Source organism: Artemia sp. Qi Xiang Cuo, chromosome 9, assembly GCF_049724085.1.
Source record: "Artemia sp. Qi Xiang Cuo chromosome 9, ASM4972408v1, whole genome shotgun sequence".
NCBI lineage: Eukaryota > Metazoa > Arthropoda > Branchiopoda > Anostraca > Artemiidae > Artemia > Artemia sp. Qi Xiang Cuo.
Window position 1 is genome coordinate 52,255,031 of NC_142802.1, and position 17,868 is coordinate 52,272,898.

The 17,868-nt window shown below is 37.6% G+C and overlaps 1 protein-coding gene across 1 annotated transcript in view; it reads right to left on the reverse strand.

The window, feature by feature from the left end:
* Window positions 1-15,897, reverse strand: part of LOC148948784 (cyclin-dependent kinase 17-like) — a 148,473-nt gene extending 132,576 nt beyond the window's left edge. The window contains exon 1 of the mRNA XM_089094088.1: window positions 15,750-15,897. The gene's annotated coding sequence lies outside the window, so the exon portion shown is untranslated. The remainder of the gene's footprint in view (window positions 1-15,749) is intronic.
* Window positions 15,898-17,868: the final 1,971 nt, after the last annotated feature.

Consider the following 17,868-nt stretch of genomic DNA (forward strand, 5'->3'; position numbering starts at 1 on the left):
TAAGAGAAATATTGGAATCCTTCCCAAAAGACCAGCACCAACATAGATGCTGCATACCCACATACCATGCAGCACCAACATACCAGGAAAGGCATTTGACTCACATCAACAAAAAGAAAGCAGATGTAGAAAGTGATGGCTGTACTGAAGCTTGGAAACCTAAAGGTATCAGGACAACAAGATCTGGAAAAATCATCAGACCCCTTGTAGCACTAGTCCATGAAAGAATATACTACTTGTACAAGAAGGGTAATGCAACGTATTCAGCATGTACTTGTCTATGCAGTGCTTGTTGTGATTGTCTTAGCATGTGCTTTATATACTTGCTTTGCTTAGCTTACTTATTTTTGTTGGTGAACCTTTGAAACTAACCAAAACAATTCCTAGCTCAGAAATATACCAAGAATTTTCTATCTGTAAAAGGAGGAACTGTGACTTATTCAGCTCTGAAGCACAATAAGCAATTAATAAATTTAATAGGTTTCAATAAATGCTTTTCAATGCAATTTAATAACTAGAATTGCCTATTGAATGCCAAAAATCACAAAATCAAATGCAACAAACTTATTGAATGTAGAGTAGAATGGCTTAGTGACATTTCATAAACACATGATTGCTAAGGATTATACTTTTTAGCTATCCATTTGGGACCAAATAAAAAGGAAGCTTTCTCAAAAGGGAAGTGTAAAGGTCACAAAAAAAAATAAAGGAAACTAGAGCTTTTTTGGATATTTTAATATCATGGAAAATGCTGTTTATCAGACTTTTCAATAGTTCAGCAAATACATAAGTTTCTTTTTCATTGTGTGTCAAATTTAACTTAAATCATGAGTCACAATTTCTGTTCTTCTCTTACATGGCTCACTCTAGTTACAGCTTAAAGGTTTCTAGCAGGAAAAAACATTCACTCAGGCAAGTGGTCACATTGCATGGCTAAGATGGTCAAACTTCATGGCATAAGTCTCTAGGTAAAACTGAATAATTTACAGATCAAAAGTTTTTTTTTCCACAAACATAGATCTTTGTGTGTTGTGCATTAAGGATATTTTTGAAGCACTCTTTAGAAGCATGTTGTCTCCAAAATAATTAAATCTTAAAACTAGTTGTTCAAGCTCAAGTGATAAATCTGAACTGCATACTGATTATTTCTTATGACCTATGTTTTTTTTATCCAAAAAATCAGAATTTTGTAGACTTGCAGTTCAAATTGGACTAGTGGCCAAGTTTTTGAAGCTGACAATTCTGAAACTGGATCATAGGTCACAAATCTGAACTATTTACTGATCATTTTTTAGGGTCTATATTTATTTACCATAAAAAGTCAATTTTTAATCAGACTTACAGTTTCAATTAATGACTAGCAGGGCAGGATTTGAAACTAGAAAATGGACAACAATTCTCAATGTTGAAATATAAGTCCTCTGAAATTTTTATTTCCTTGGGCAAATAAGCCTTGGCTTTCTTACTTTTTTTTCTATCAGTTCTTTATAATTTTATTTTTTTATTTTCCATGCAGCCTATGTATTGTCCCATATAGCAAATAATGTTTTTTTTTCTCATTATTTCTTAGACTAGCAATAGCCAAGCCAGAAGTTCAGCAGCAACAAGCAGATTGGAATGTATCTTCTATAAGATAAGGTAATAGGTCTGGTTACAGTTTTGGGCTATTGTACCTGCAATTACTTTATTTTTTGTAAATTAAACACATGGGTAGCCTAGTTCAAACTATATTTTCCTTAAAGTGTAGCATGGATTTATGCTTCTTCTGCAAAACAACACCAAAATCAAAAATTTGTGGAAGAGTCCATTGAATTTAATTAGAATATCCTTCATATGCCTTGTATCATATAAAACTTTATATAAAACTTTGTATCATATACATTTTATTACCTTAAATTGCAGCTTGGAGCAATCTAAGGATTTCTCCTTGTAGAGCTCCAGAATGATGACTTGAGTTATATACAAAATTCATTAGTGACCAGGTGCTGTTCCGTGATCAGAAGCATCCAAATTGAGTTTACACTCTCTGGAGAACCACTCATTATGTTGCCTTTGTTTGTTGCAACTGTTGACAATGCATGATGAAAAGAATTGGGAGCAGACTCTAGATATCATTGACTGCTTGAAAAGTTTTGGGTGATTACCTCTGGTTCTTTAGTTGGTACCAATAGTAGGGAATAATGCTGGGAGATTATTAGTTCTCAATAACTTGTAGGCTTGGCTAAAATGGCATCCCCTCTATTTCTCCTGTAAACAAGGGTAGGAATATTCAGCTTTGATAGTCTTACAGGGTAGGAAAGCTCCTGCATGCCAGATATCATTTTAGTGGCATGCCTCAGCACATCTTTAAGAACTTGTATGTATTTTTTAAAATATGGGGAGGCAAGAGACATTCAAATTTCAAGCTTAGGACTCAAGTCCCTTATATAGAAGACTGATGACTTTAGGGGAACAAGTGGAAATAGTACGCTTAATCAGTCCCAAGGTATGATAGTCTTACAGGGTAGGAAAGCTCCTGCATGCCAGATATCATTTTAGTGGCATGCCTCAGCACATCTTTAAGAACTTGTATGTATTTTTTAAAATATGGGGAGGCAAGAGATATTCCAACTTCAAGCTTAGGATGCACAAGTATCTTATATAAAAGACTCATGACTTTAGGGGAACAAGTAGAAATAATACGCTTAATCAGTCCCAAGGTTGAACCAGCCCCAGCAGCAGACCTCTTAGCATGAGGGCTGAATTTTAGTTCATTGTCAATAGTGACACCAAGATCCTGCTCATTATTTACAGAGGAAAATGGGTGGCCTAAGAAAGTATAAGAACAGCAAGAATTAAGTTTGTCAAAGTGAATGATATAGCACTTGGCAAAATTGAACTCAAGAAGCCAGGCCTCAGCCCATTGACCCAGCAGTTGAAGATCATTTTGCAGCAGGGCATGATCTTCACAGGACAAAGCTGGTCCAAGAAGCTTCAGGTTGTCTGCATAAAGAGTTGATTTACTGTTCATAATGGCAGGAGCAAGATTGATGAAGATATTAAATAGTGTAGGACCCAAAACACTTCCCTGAGAACTCCACTCAGAACATGCATAGAGGAAGAAAGAATACAATGCTTGACTGCACATAATTTAATTTCAAGTCGCTTGTGACACACTTTGTCAATAGCTTTAGAAAAGTCAAGCAGAATCATGTCAGCAGGCACCCCAATATCAAACAACTTGGAGATGTGATCATACAATTCAAGGAGATTGGTTTCAACAGATCTTCCTGAACAAAAGGTGATTTGTGCGTTGCACTTCCCATGGGTTTTGTCTACCTTAGAATACTTTAAGCTTGAATATAATGCCACCAAAAAGACCTCGTCAGAGCCCCAAAAAAGGGACCAATATGTGCGCAACACGTGATGAAAATTTAGATATAGATTCAAGTGCTATGAACTGTGACGGATGTAGCCTCTGGTTATGCATTGATTGTCTGGAAATGTCAGAGGCTGAATACTCTCTACTAACTAAAATGACACGGCGAGTAGGCTGCGAGTGGAAATGCCCAGTTTGCAAAGGTAACCCACAAGTGACAGGTGGGGCTTCTTTGGACGATATTCAAAAACTTTTAGACAAGACTCTGGAACCATTCCAGTCATCTCTTAGTGCAGTAAATGAACTGGACACCAAAGTTGAAGATGCAGTGAAAGAAGCATTTTCCGAGCTTCGAGAATAGCTAACCACCGACATTGAAAACCGTTTTGGTAATGTTGAGAGCCGTTTGACAAACCTTGCACAGTCTCCCTCGTTTGACAAGGATGCTGTTCAGAGTTTGGCTGAGTCGGAGATTCAGACGTTGAAAAAAGATCTTGAGATGCAGCTTGAAACCAAAGTTAAACAGATGGTTGCAGATGATAGAGACCGTCAGTATCGCAAGCTAAATATTGGTTTTTATTTTTGTGTCCCCCCTCAGACAAATGATGAACTCTACATAAAAAAATATCTTGTGAGTGATTATGGGCTCCCAAACATAAGCGTCTCTTAATGTCCATCGTCTGAGGAGTCAGCAAAGCCAAGTTGTAACCACCATTACCGAAAAAAGGCCTGATCCCATATTATTCTCAGTCCCAGATTTCAAGACTAAGAAGCAGATTCTACAAAAGTCTTACAAAAGAAAGGGTCAGCTACGATCCAGTTTCAAAATGATGTATCCAAGACTGATCGTCAGAAAAGAGCAAAGTTATATGAGGAGTTGCACGTCAGGCGTGCACAGGGCGAAGTTGATTTGGTTATACGTAGGAACTCTATAGTTCCAAAAAACGGTCAGATTTGTGCAGCCCTTCCAGCTGCAATGCAACATTAAATGTTTTACCCTACAATGTAACCAGTATAAATAGACAGTTAGAAGGTAACGTGATTCGAAGATAACATTAGGGACAAGCGGCCCCCTCCAGGCCTAATATGGAAGAATAATCTTTCCGTGTTGTATACAAATGCTGATGTACTTTCAAACAAACTTGACGAACTTTATTCTTTGGTAAATTTGAAGAAACTTGATATAGTTATCATGACTGAGGTGCTCCCAAAGCACTGTCTTAACCCCAAAGCACATTTCTTTCTACTGAGTGGCTATAATGTCGTGTACAACAAGCTTTCGAAAAGAGGAATTTGTATTTATAGTTCGTCGTGATCTAAATTAAAATATGCAGAAGTTGATGTTTCGTTTACTATGGAATTAAGTGAAGTAATTAGTGTGGAAATTAAGTTGCCAGGGATATCCCAAAATGTGAGAATTGTAGGCATATATCGAAGCCCGTCCAGAAAGGCATTTAGCATGTTAAATGATGATCGCCTGCTGAGTTATCTGTCATACCTTGCGTCTGTTTCCTCAAACATTCTTGTTCTTGGTGACTTTAATGTGCCCAATATTGACTGGTTATCTCAAGCTACATCAGGGACGGACCAGAGTTTTGCTTTTAAACTTGTGCAAACCTTACAGGACAGCTTTCTGCACCAGCATGTTGTGGATCCCACAAAACTCAGAAGCAATTCCACTTCCCATGTACTGGATTTGGTGATCACGAAATGTCCAGATGACATACCAGACCTTAAGATGCTGCCACCTCTAGGTAAAAGCGACCATGTAGTTAAGTCTCTATCAATGGATGTAAGTCCAGCAGTGAACTCTGGTTCTAAACTTTATTATGATTACAGCAAGGGTCGTTACGATGAAATTCAAGACTTTGTCTGTTCTGTTTCTATTGTTGAGGAGCTTCGGTCTAGTAATGCAGATGTTGATGTTGCTTTTGAGTTCATCCAAGAGGTTATAAAAGATGCATGTGATAAGTTCGTTTCACGTTATTACATAAAAGAAGGTCCAAGAAAAAGAAGACGACTGCCAAAATTTGTACTTGATACTATTAGTGTTAAAAATAAACAATGGAGACAGTATATGTTGGAAAAAACTAAAGACTCGTGGTGTGCGTATAAAAGGGCTCGGAATCACGCCACTCGTTCTCTACGTGTTAACCGGGAATCACTCAAATCGTCAGTTATTACTAATATTCGAGGGTGGCCACAGAAGTTTTGGAAGTATGTCAATAGAAATAAGACTGACTCCTCTACTAATTTGTGCATTTTTGATGACCCAACTACAAGTAAATTAATAAGTGATGATCAGAAAAAGGCTGATGTGTTTAATCAAGTTTTTTCGTCAGTTTTTGTAAATCTAAATTATGTCCATGCATGCAGTCCACCCCATTTTACCGAATTTGTTTCAGCAGAGAAAATGCCCTTCAATGACTCTGCTATTTCTTCGGAGCAGATTTTAAAAACTTGATTTGCATATTCAATTTAAGTTTCACTTGTTTTAAGATTTATTTATTCATTTACATTAATATATATTGTAGCCTATGTTTGTTCACATTGATTGTTTATTTAATTTATGTTTGTTTTAAGTTTCATTTATACTTTAATAGCAAACTATTTTTTTTCATTTAAAGCTTGATTTTCATATTCAATCTAAGCATTACTCACTTTAAGATCTATTTATTCATTTATAATATTACTTGTTGTATGTTTTTTGCTGTGATTGTTTTTGCTGTTCGTTTTGGGTTTCATTTATTCTTTAATAGTAATTTCTGGTTGTTTTGAGTTTGAATTTTAACAGGCATTTGTATCTCCTGAGCTTAAGTTTAAAATGGCCTTTACTTTTCTTTGAAAAACTTATTTTTTGGAAAGTTTTTTTTTAAGTATTTTTTGTTCATTTTTTATTGCAAAAGTTTCAAGTTTTTATGGCATGGGGGGGAGGTTGCTTACTGTCCAATTATTCTCGACTTTAAAAAAGATCTAGAACTTTCAATTTAAATTGAATTAGGCTTATTTCAAAGTCTATACGATTACCTCTTTGATAAAAACCTTATATATGAACAAAAGACAGCTTGCATAACTTATGGACAGCGATTGACAACAGTGAATGGATGGAAAAAATAGCTCCAATAAGGGTGTTTTGACCATTTCCCTTGCTGACACAAAGGGATCACGACTGTTTGGAACTGACCTCAATAAATTTTGTGTGCCAAAGCAATTTTGCATCTATCACAGAGTATGTATTTTAACCTTATAATTGGATAATTATAATAGATTTACTATGTGTTCTTCCCATACAAAACTTTACCTTATTAAAGTCTTTGGGGTGGGGGCGCCATACTTCGCATAAAGAAGAAAACTTTAGCGTAGACAGTAGGAGAGGGGGAGGGTTAGGTTGGAGACTCATCCAATATGGGGCGGAACTTCACTTATCTCCTCTGTTCCCAATTTAGGAGATTAGACAGACTCATTAGGCAATAGAATGTTGGACCATTTGAGTTGTAGAAGACGTTAAAATACTCAAAAATACTTTATATTTTCAGTTATTGCAGGATTGATTTCATAGATTGTGGAAGGGTGATCCACCTGGCCCATCATTTGGGTGAGCCTCAACTCATAATATGCAATTTTGATTAATTGTTCCATGTTCCCCACCCCTGGGAAATTCCTCCCCCCTCAAAGAACATTTTCTTTTCCTGTCGATAATTCCCCTGAGTTAAATTCCACCCAGCAGAAATTTCCCAGCCGTGGAATATGTTTCCCCAAACATATTCCCTTCAGATAAATTTGGATATTCATAAAAATGGAAGCTGAAGTTTCTACTCAACTTTTTAGGTTCTGTGTGTTGGGTTTAATGCTAAGGGGTGGGCTGGCAGGATTGGCTGTACACAACAAAATGAGAAGTTTTTAGAAAAAGACCCAACAAAACATTAAAGCCTTATGGTCTTTTTGACCTTTTTTTTTTATTGTCTAAAACTTAGTAACAGAAAAAAATTAATTAAAAGAACTAAAATAAGTTTACAAAAGAGATAACAATTAACACGCACTCTATAAGGCTATCCTCACATTTGCGCTACAAATGGGAGGATATTAGTGGGTTGGGTTTAATCCTAAAGGGTGAGCAGACAGGGCTGGCTGTGCACAGCCTTGCTGTTGGTGGCCCTGTTTTCACTAATCTTAGTGCACAACTAAAAAACAATAAAACATCAAAACCTAATTGCCTTTATGACCTTTAGTTTTCTATTATCTAAAACTTAGTACCATAAGAAAATTAATTTAAAAAACTAAATTTATTTATTAATTTACATTAATATCTATTGTATGTTTTTTGCATTGATTGTCTATTTAATGATTGTTTATATGCCCCCAGGGCATAACTTACAATGCCTACTCCTGGGCCCTGGTGGGCTGTGTTGACACCAGAGTTTTTGTTATCAGAACTTTGAACTATTTTATCAAAATGTCTATCTCAAAATTTTTCTGATGCATTTAGGGCGTGGAGGGGGGGGCTAGTTGCCCTCCAATCTCTTTTGACTCTTCAAAAGTGAACAAGAACTTTCAATCTCCAATCAAATGAGCCCTCTCTAAAGTTTATACAAGCATCCCTTACATAAGAATCCTTATGCCATTTTAGAATCCTTAAATTACAACCCTTGCCCTGAGGGATGCAGGGGAGTTGTCATCCTCAAAGACCTAATTTCTAGAACTGAAAACTACATTTAATAAAATGACTGTCTCAAAAATTTTATTGGATGGGTTTGGGGAAAAGGTGGGCGTGATAGGGGGGTTAGTTGCCCTCAAATCACTTTTGACTATTAAAAAGGGCACTAGCCCTCTGAATTTCCAATCAAATGAGCATTTTTTGAAGTTTCTACAACAACACCTTCTATAAAAACCTTATATGCCCCCAGGGTATAGCTTCAAACCCTTGCCTTGAGGGTTGTGGGGGAGTGTCCTCCTCAAAAACATATTTTCTATGTGAAGATCAACTATGTTGAACAAAATGGCTATCTCAAAATTTTGATTGGATGAGTTTGGGGGTATGATGGGCGTGGGGGGGGGGGGGGCTGGTTGCACTCTAATCACTTTCAACTATTAAAAATGACACTAGTCCTTTGAATTTCCAATTGAATGAGCCTTTTTTGAAGTTTCTACGGCAACGCCTTCAATAAAAACCTTAAATGCTACCAGGGGCACTTACAACACTTGCCCCGAGGGCTTTGGGGGAGTGTCCTCCTCAAAAACATATTTTCTATCTGGAAATCAACTACGCTGAACAAAATGGCTATCTCAAAATTTTGATTGAAATGTGTTTGGGTGAATGATGGGCGTGGGGGGGCTAGTTGCCCTCTAATTACTTTTGACTATTAAAAAGAGCACTATCCCTTTGAATTTCCAGTCGAATGAGCCTTTTTTGAGGTTTCTATGACAACGCCTTCTATAAAAACCTTATATGCCCCCAGGGCATAACTTAAAACCCTTGCCCTGAGGGTTGTGGTCCTCCTCAGAAACGTATTTTCTATCTGGAAATCAACTATGCTGAACAAAATATCTATCTCAAAATTTTGATTGGATGTGTTTGGGGAAATGTTGGGCATGGGGGGAGGCTAGTTGCCCTCCAATCACTTTCGACTATAAAAAAGGACACTAGCCCTTTAAATTTCCAATCGAATGAGCCTTTTTTGAAGTTTCTAAAACAACGCGTTCTATAAAAACCTTGTATGCCCCCAGGGCATAAATTAAAACTCTTGCCCTGAGGGTTGTGGGAGAGTGTCCTCCTCAAAAATATATTTTCTATCTGGAAACTATGCTGAACAAAATGGCTATCTCAAAATTTTGATTGGATGTGTTTGAGGGAATGATGGGTGTGGGGGGGCTAGTTGCCCTGCAATCATTTTTGACTATTAAAAAGGGCACTAGAACTCTCAGTTTCCAATCAAATGAGCCCCCTTTGAAGTTTCTACAATGACCCCTTCCATATGAAGTGCCTCTGGAAAAAAAAATAATAAAACATTGGAGCCATATGGCCTTTACTATAGGCAACGCTACAGCGTTGCCTCTGATTAAGGAGTGTTTCTTGAAAATTTTCTTGGAATACTCTCTAGCCACAGAATTTTCTGGAGAGGGGGGCGGGGTAAGGAAACTAGGGAGAACATTTTTGGAAATAATCTTGTGGGTCATTATCATGTCACCATGTTTCCTCCAGTATACAAGAGTAGGAAGCTTCAAGTGATGTAATGCTCTTTATATGGCATTTGTTAGAAGCCTTTGACTATTTTTGGTTATTCTTTTTTTAACTCTTTCTAGTATTTATTTGTCCTTCTTGAAAAAGGGTGATACCAAGGACATTCCAATCTCTAGGTGCAGGCAAACTAGTGCCTTGTAGCACTTCATAAACACACTTGGGCAAACTAGATATTTCATGTATTAGCCTTATCTACTGGCAATGAGTGGGTTATGCCATTATGTTTGAGGTCAGGAATGGTGTGACAGTTAGGATTTTTAGCAGAAACATGTATCCAGAAAAATTTGAGACAAAATTTGGTGATGCAAGTCCATAAACATTTCAACAATTAACAGAGGTAGAAGGAGGCACAGACATTAGTCGGACATTGGGGAGGTGGGGGGGATTGCTTCAGCTTGCAAGTTTTTTTAATGATGGCACCCTTACAAATTATCAAATCTACCTCTCTATTAGCTTTTCTGTGCTTCAACTCCTAGAGCTCTTTGATTTATTTGAGCTTCCTTAGAAACCATAGAAACTGATTGATCCTTTTCTTTCAAAGGATCTCTGTATTATTTGCTTTCTAAATTCAGTTGATGGCACAGAGAAAAGAAGAGGAGGGGCAGCTACAGGATGGTTGATGGCTATTTGAAATTCTTTTTACTTTGGCTAGGAGAGGGAGGGGGGTACCAATGCCAACTCTATAGGTGTGTAACAGATAATGGAGGTTCCATATGCAAAAATATTCAAACATCTTTCAAAATGCTGGCACTCTGATTGTGTTATCTGATGAACATCAGTTTCAGTTAATTTGGCAACATGAAGTTGAGACAACTGAGAAGACACTAGGTCCTGAACAGTTGAACAGTTGCTGCAACATGGCAAAGGTAAGCAAATTCTCTATTGAAAAAAGAATAAAATGAGGAATTGTGTCAACTAAATATTCACAAAACAGGCATGTAATATGATCACCATCTTCAACTCTTGTAAAATGACAATATACAGAGGTGGAGGAAAACATGAATGCTTCCTTCTAAGGCAAAAACTCATCACTTTACAGCATAATAATTAGAGAAACTGGTACTTGTCTTGAATCCAATAAACATGCATAGAAAATTCCAAAGATACCATTTGAAAAGCAGCTTTCTGCTAGCTAGTGAGCTGTTGTTCACTCTGTGACAAAGATTTAAACTTTAGTTTTTTGGGGTTGAAGGGGCAAAAAAAAAGGTACTTGGGTTAGGTTACATATTTAATAGATGCTATGAATGAATGAATTTATTCATCAAGTTTAGGCAAGAAACACAGACAGAGCAAGAATAAAAGAAAATAAGACAATGAAAAATGAAAAGATACTTCAACAGAAACAATAATGAAAAAGAAAGAAAAACAAAACAAGACACTTACACTTAACCTAACAAGGAGAAAAGAAAATTTTTATTACTGATGAAAACTACTGGGTTAGTATGGGCCACCACTGATGAGTTTGATGATTATTATTGAATTTAACCATCTGTTCTTCTGCAGCTTTTAGTGGATCCATGATATTGTAGATCCTGATTATTTTTGCATTCCTGGTCCAAGGTGGGAGTCTGAGTAAATATTTTGCAAACCAGAAAAAGTGCTGTGGATTTTATTTTTATCTGTTTGAGTAAATATTTTCCTAAAAGGAGTACAGTACAGAATGTGAGGGGTTGCAGTTGCATTATACAGTGTGGCAAGGATGGATCTATTGAAACAAAGTCTGGTCTTAATAAATGTTGTATGAGCAGTACAAATGCAGCATTGTATATGTAAAAGTAGAAGCTGACATGTGTGTTTAATAGAAGTGCCAATTGGGAGTCCAAGGTAGGTTATGTGGTTACACGGTTTGATTGGCATGCTGTCAAGAGAGATGCTAAGATTGTGGGTTTCATCTTTCCAATTAAACAATATAACCTCCAATTTTTCAGGATTAAATTCAAGTCCAATCCTAGCATACCCCCCAGCCAGCACTCCAAAACCCATTGCAGTGTAAGACTCACATTCAGGATGTTGTCTGTGTAGCAGACCAATGACAAGTTTGTAGCCTGCAAAATACATGATGATGGGCATTGTGCTTCAGCATCCAGAGCATAATTGTTGAATAATGTGGAGGATGTTACAGCTCTTGTCTGGCTCCTTTTCTTACCAGGATCAGTCATTCACATGGTGTAGGTGGTGAAAATTTATCTGGAGGCAATTTCAGCCAAACTTTAAGATCCAAATACATATCATGCAGTGCCATGATAATAGCACAGTTCACCCCTCTTTTTGCTGCAAAAAGAATCATTGCAGTGTGTATTAAAGAATCAAAAGCCCTGCATATGTCATCTCCAGCAAGTATTAGGCTGTCTCCACATCTATCTGCATCAATAAGGGCATTAGCCACAGCTGCAAGTGCATCTGTACATCCCACACCAAGCTGGAAACCAAACTGATTAGGAGTTGGATAACATTTTTCCATTAATTCATCAATAAAAATCAACTCAAACAGCTTGCAGAGTGGTGGAGACAGTAATAGGGTAAAAGGATGAGCAGTGTATAGACAGCTTGCCTTTCTAAAGTATTTGTGTTAGATCCCCAACTCAGAATGTAGATGGTACCACTCCCTGAGTAAAAATCATCTGCATTAGCAATTGTCTATGATTTTGGAGCTGAGTTCTCCCATGCTTGAGATGCATTGCACTTATATGATCAATCCCAAAGAATGGTTTTTGCTTCAGGTGTTTAATAGCATGTTCAACAGCCAAAAGAAGGACAACAAAATTATTAGGAGGCATCCCAGTAAGAAATGTATTTAATTCCTGCTAAAAACTTCTGCTCCAAACCTGCATCCAGAGGCAAGAACTCCAACTTGAAGTGGGCATACCACTCCAATGCCAGGATATCAACCACAGACACCAGACACCTATGTTTTACGCCACCCCCTCCCCCCTAATGTGTAAAATTTGTTTCTAAGCTATTATATTTTGTATCCTATTTTGTTTTATTTCATTAGCATTAATAAAACTTCACTTGTTGCATGTTTATCAGATTCAAGACAAGTACCAATAAACCATTTGAAACATTAAAATCTTGTAATCAGAAAACCTGACAATGAAAAATTTTTGGATTAAAAGTTCAATTTTTCCTATCAACATAGATTACTGTGTGATGTATAGTCAGAGTATTTTTGTATTGTAACAAACCCTGGTCAATATACAAGATTCTATTCAGGGGTGTAATTTGCTGTGGGGCAGGAGGTGTAAGTCCCCCTCTAGACCCAAGTTTGCCCCAGCTGAAATTTTGTTTCTGCAAAAAATTTTGTCAAAACTAAGCATGCATAATTCAAGTATCCAGAGAAACAGTTCAGTTTTCTTCAGTATATCTTTGCCTTTATGGTAACATGTGGATCATTTTTTTAGTTTTTGCTTGATTTGAGAAAGTTGGCTCTAACTTTGCCCTCAACAGGATTTTGACATTATGACACTTATTATTATCAACACAGAGAAAAGGTGAACATGCCACTTGATTTTATTATGGTCTTATAAATATACTAATCAATTTAATTGAAGTGTGTCCTCTGTCTTCTTCTGATAGTCCCAATACATCCAGTCTTAATAATGTATTTCTTTATTACATCAACATAGACATAGCCTAGCCCACATTATGGGCTAGCTCTTATATTAAAAAAGTTATTGTCTTACTCTGTAATTTACCTCTATGTTATTTAGTGAATAATTTACCAAAATACGCTAATTACCTTAATTCGCACTTCGGAGCAAATTAAGGTCCATACTGGATCTGTTGTGCTCTGGGTCAAATGATGGCAAAAATTCGTCACTGTGTTAGGGCCCAGTGACACGCCATAGGAGAGGTCTGCTGGAGAGATGCAATTTAAGCCCACTCGGTCACTAGTGGTGGCCACAAGGTAGGTATGGCCTGTAAAGACCATTCTCAGTGGTATAGAGCTGACACTGCCGCACAACAGCAACTTCGGATCGAGTATGCAAGATGGTTGGGTATGACAAGCGGCATCAGCCTCCTAGCAAGACACTTATTATGATAAAGTTGGCATCAGCCAGTAGTTGAGTGGGAAGGACAGTCCCACTCATATTTCCATGGCTTGTTATTCCATTCCATGTCAAGTCTGGACTTGAAGGACGCAGCCGTAGGTGCAGTCGCCGTTTCAGCTTGAAGGCTATTCCAATTGTTGACAACACGCTTGGAGAAGAAGTGTTGCCGCGTTCGTGTTTTAACAAAACGTTTTGACAGCTTATGTGAGTGTCCTCTTGTATAGTGCTGACTTGAATGTTTGGTAAAGTGTGGGTTATTTGGTTGTGCGTTATACTTGTAGGTCAGCATCATATCACCACGGCGACATCTGAAGACAAGTGTTGGCAGCTGCATGCGTTTCAGTCTCTTGTTGTACGGGAGATCTCGTAGGCCAGCTACGCGCTTCGTGGCACATCTCTGAACTCCTTTGATTAGACTGGTATCATTCTTATAAGAAGGGGAGGTGAGACATGTACCAAAATCCAAAACGGGTCTAACTATAGCCTTATAGAGCCTTAGAAATACTTTACGGGAGAGGCTGGTTATAGTGCGTTTGAGGAGACCAAGGCTTGAATTTGCTTTCGAAACTGCTTGTTGCCAGTGGCCATGGAACTTCAGTTGTTCATCTATCAGCACTCCTAGATCTCTTTCTTCGGGACTTGTCTTTAGTACTAAGCTAGCCAGTGAATTGGGATCGGACATGCTATACTGGTGACGGAGGTTGTTGCTTCCAAAGTGAAGGACACTGCACTTTGATGTGTTGAATTCAAGTAGCCAGTCTTGTGCCCACATTTGTATTTTATGAAGATCATACTGCAGACTTTGTTGGTTTGCAGGCCCAAACAGCTTGGAGTCATTGGCATAGAGAGTGATGTTGTTTTCTGTTCCGTTCATCATATTGTTGATGTATATAAGGAATAGGGTTGGGCCCAAGACAGTACCTTGGGGGACTCCACTTACAACATCACATGGTTCGGAGAAGACCTTATTGCCATTATTTGAGAAGAGTCAAACCTGCTGACTCCGACCAGTCAGAAAGTCCATGACCCAATCGACCACGTCCGAGTGGGTACCTGCTGCTGAAAGTTTCAATCTGAGACAGTTGTGTGGTACCTTGTCAAAAGCCTTGGCTAGGTCCAGTAAAATCAGGTCCACAGGGGTTCCTTTCTCCAGGTAATCTGTTATGGTGCTGTATGTCTCAAGGAGATTGGTCTCAACCGATTTTCCTGGCAGAAATCCGTGCTGGCCGGGGGAAAGTATATTATTATTACGGAGATGTGTCAAAATATCAGCATTCACAATCCGCTCAAGGGTTTTTGCCACCGCTGAGGTCAGACTGATGGGTCTGTAGTTTTTGGCTTTGGTGCGGTCACCTTTCTTGAATATTGGGGTGACATGGGTCAGCTTCCAGTCTTTGGGTACCTTTTTTGAGTCAAGCAACCTAACCTCCTGTTTCAAATAGCCTAATTTTAAATATGTATAATCATAGGAGAAACATGGTTAGCCTATTTAATCTGACTGATAAAAATATCTTGCATATTACAAAATAATAACATATTACTACTTTAGTATAATCCTTCAGCTTTTAGATATTTGTGGGACCATGAGTGGACATTGCAACAAGCCTAGGCTATGGCTTTCTCCTGTATTGAATAAAATAAATAGGCTAAATAAATGAGGAGGGGGGCATTTTCAAGTGAATTGATTATTATATGCTATTTGGAAAGAGTATAAAAAGGGATCAAGTAGTGTGTTCACTTTGTCCCTATTTCAGTTATAAAATTTGATAAACATTGACCCAAATTCTTTGGAAGTATGTTGTAAGCAAATTAATTACACTTGATGCATAACATTGACACCATTGAATCCAGAAGAAAAAGTTGAATCAGTGGGGAAAAATTCTGAAACAAGAAAGAAGTGAGTAGTATTTAATTTGGTTTTTGGAAATAATAATTCTGTGGTCAAAATACTAGCTAAAAAGAGAGCTCTTATCCTAGGCTACAACTAGCTACAAGACCTGAGCTGCATGGCAGCTTCAGAAGCATAAGAAAAATCAATGCAAAATCACTTTTCTGGGCAGCTATTATGAGTGACAAATACAAAAATGAAAGAAGCCTCTACCTGTCAAATTTTGTCCTAAGTGAGACTGTTATTATTTTAAATAGCCTAGGCCTAGGCCTTATTTCAGCTCCATGTCCAGGTCAGTCGATTTTAGTTCACACTTCGTTTTGAAAAAGAACGCAGGTACACGCAAAAGTGTGAGAACCACAGCATAAATTAATTATTCAAAATGCAAATTTAGCTTTCTTCATCTTGGATCCGTTCCTTTATTGCCCAAGCAAAACTATAGTCACATCTATCAATAAGAGGCAAATACTTAAAACTGATCCAGGCTCTTCGTTGACTTTAGTGTCTTACTTTTATTATAGAAGCATGAAATTGGAACTAAAAAAACTGCAAAAATTTATGTCACCACTATATTTGTCCAAAGAATTGTCAACTAATACTAAAACTATACATCCTCTATCGTAAAGACTATACTACGTTGAATATCTTTTTAATATAGGGCCAAAATCTTTCTTGTTTATGCTAACAATGCAGCTCAATTTCGAACCAGATGCAACATGATTGTCTTTGTGCTAATAATTCAATGTGGGGCACAAAAAGACCTTCTGCATACTTGGGCTCTCAAGTCCTATCAAATAAAAATCTATCCCTGATTCTGGTTCAACAGTTTGAAATGTGCCTTCCTTTCTCCTCGGAAATAGCAGGTGGGAGTATGTTAGAACATCAATACAAGACATACTACATGCCTTAAGTAAGAAAAATCCATAATCCTTGGGTGATTACTCAAAATTCAGGGTAATACATTGGTTTTGCAAGTATTTTAAAATACTTTTGCGATTCAGGTTGCAGTAAAATGCAATCGACTTAGCTTGGTGTGAAAAAGCTTGGGTAGGAGAAGCATTGAAGGAGCTGCAGACCCGTTTAGTTCCTTCTATGATTCAGACTGAAAATGCCGAAGTGATTTTCCTTAAAACAAGTGCAAAACACTGAATTTTCATTAGTCCATTGACTGGGAGAGGAGATGACGGAGGGTCATGTCCCTGTTTTGTTTCCCAAGCTTATTTGTGTGCCGTATAAGAATATATTATAGTTTATTTCATCAGAAGCACAATTATTTTGTTCAAAATCATTATTCAATTTTTCTCCGAATTGTATAGTCACAGAATCAGAAGCACAATTATTTTATTCAGAATCATTATAAAAAATTTCTCTGAATTGCACCGCAACAATGAAGTTGTCAGCGATAAAGTTTGTCCATACCGTATGTCTCTTTTTTATCTTCAAAGTTTGTCCACCTCCAAAGGTGGCCTCTTTTTATTTTTGTAACGGTACAGCCACAGTGGGGCACTCATAGTATAACTATTGGGTGGGGGGGGGGGTGACCAGGGTTCTTGGGCAAGCCAACGGAAAACTTTAAATAATTCTTATAAAAAAACGGTATTTTAAGAAATTACTTTAAGTTTATATTAGCTCTTTGAATGTAAGGTTTAAGTAAGGATAAAAGAATGAATGGTAAAACTGAGAGGATTAAATAAGATTAAAAAAAAAATATGGCTAAAGCCATTTTAGTCCCCCCCCCCCTGGGTGCACGCTTGTACAACATACTCATTTTTGACCAAAATGGCACATGTTGGACTTTTAATCATCACATCCGTGAGCTGTGAGGTAGGTTGAAAATGGTGTATATCTCTCTTTTTACCTCCGTAACATTACGGAAAAAAACAGTTTTGACTGCATCTTTCGATCCCCCATGCTAAGTTTACCCAAAACACATGCATAACTCATTTTCATAGGCAGCGCAATAGCTCTGCCTAAGTAAAGAACGATGTTGGCACAATGTATTATTTATTTATTTTTGGTTTCCATACCAGGGCACTTCATATCGCAGGGGTTGTCGTAGAAACTTCGAAAAGGGCTGATTCGATTGGAAATTGGAATAGTTTGGGCCCTTTTTAATAGTCGAAAGTGATCGGAAGGCAGCTAACACCCCTTCCATGCCCACCATTTCCCCAAACACATCCAATCAAAATTTTGAGATAATCATTTTGTTCAGCGTTGTTGATTTCCAGATAGAAAATATATTTTTAAGGAGGACACTCCCCCACAACCCTCAGGGCAAGGGTTTTAAATTATGCCCTGGGGGCATATAAGAATGATGTTGGCACAATGTATT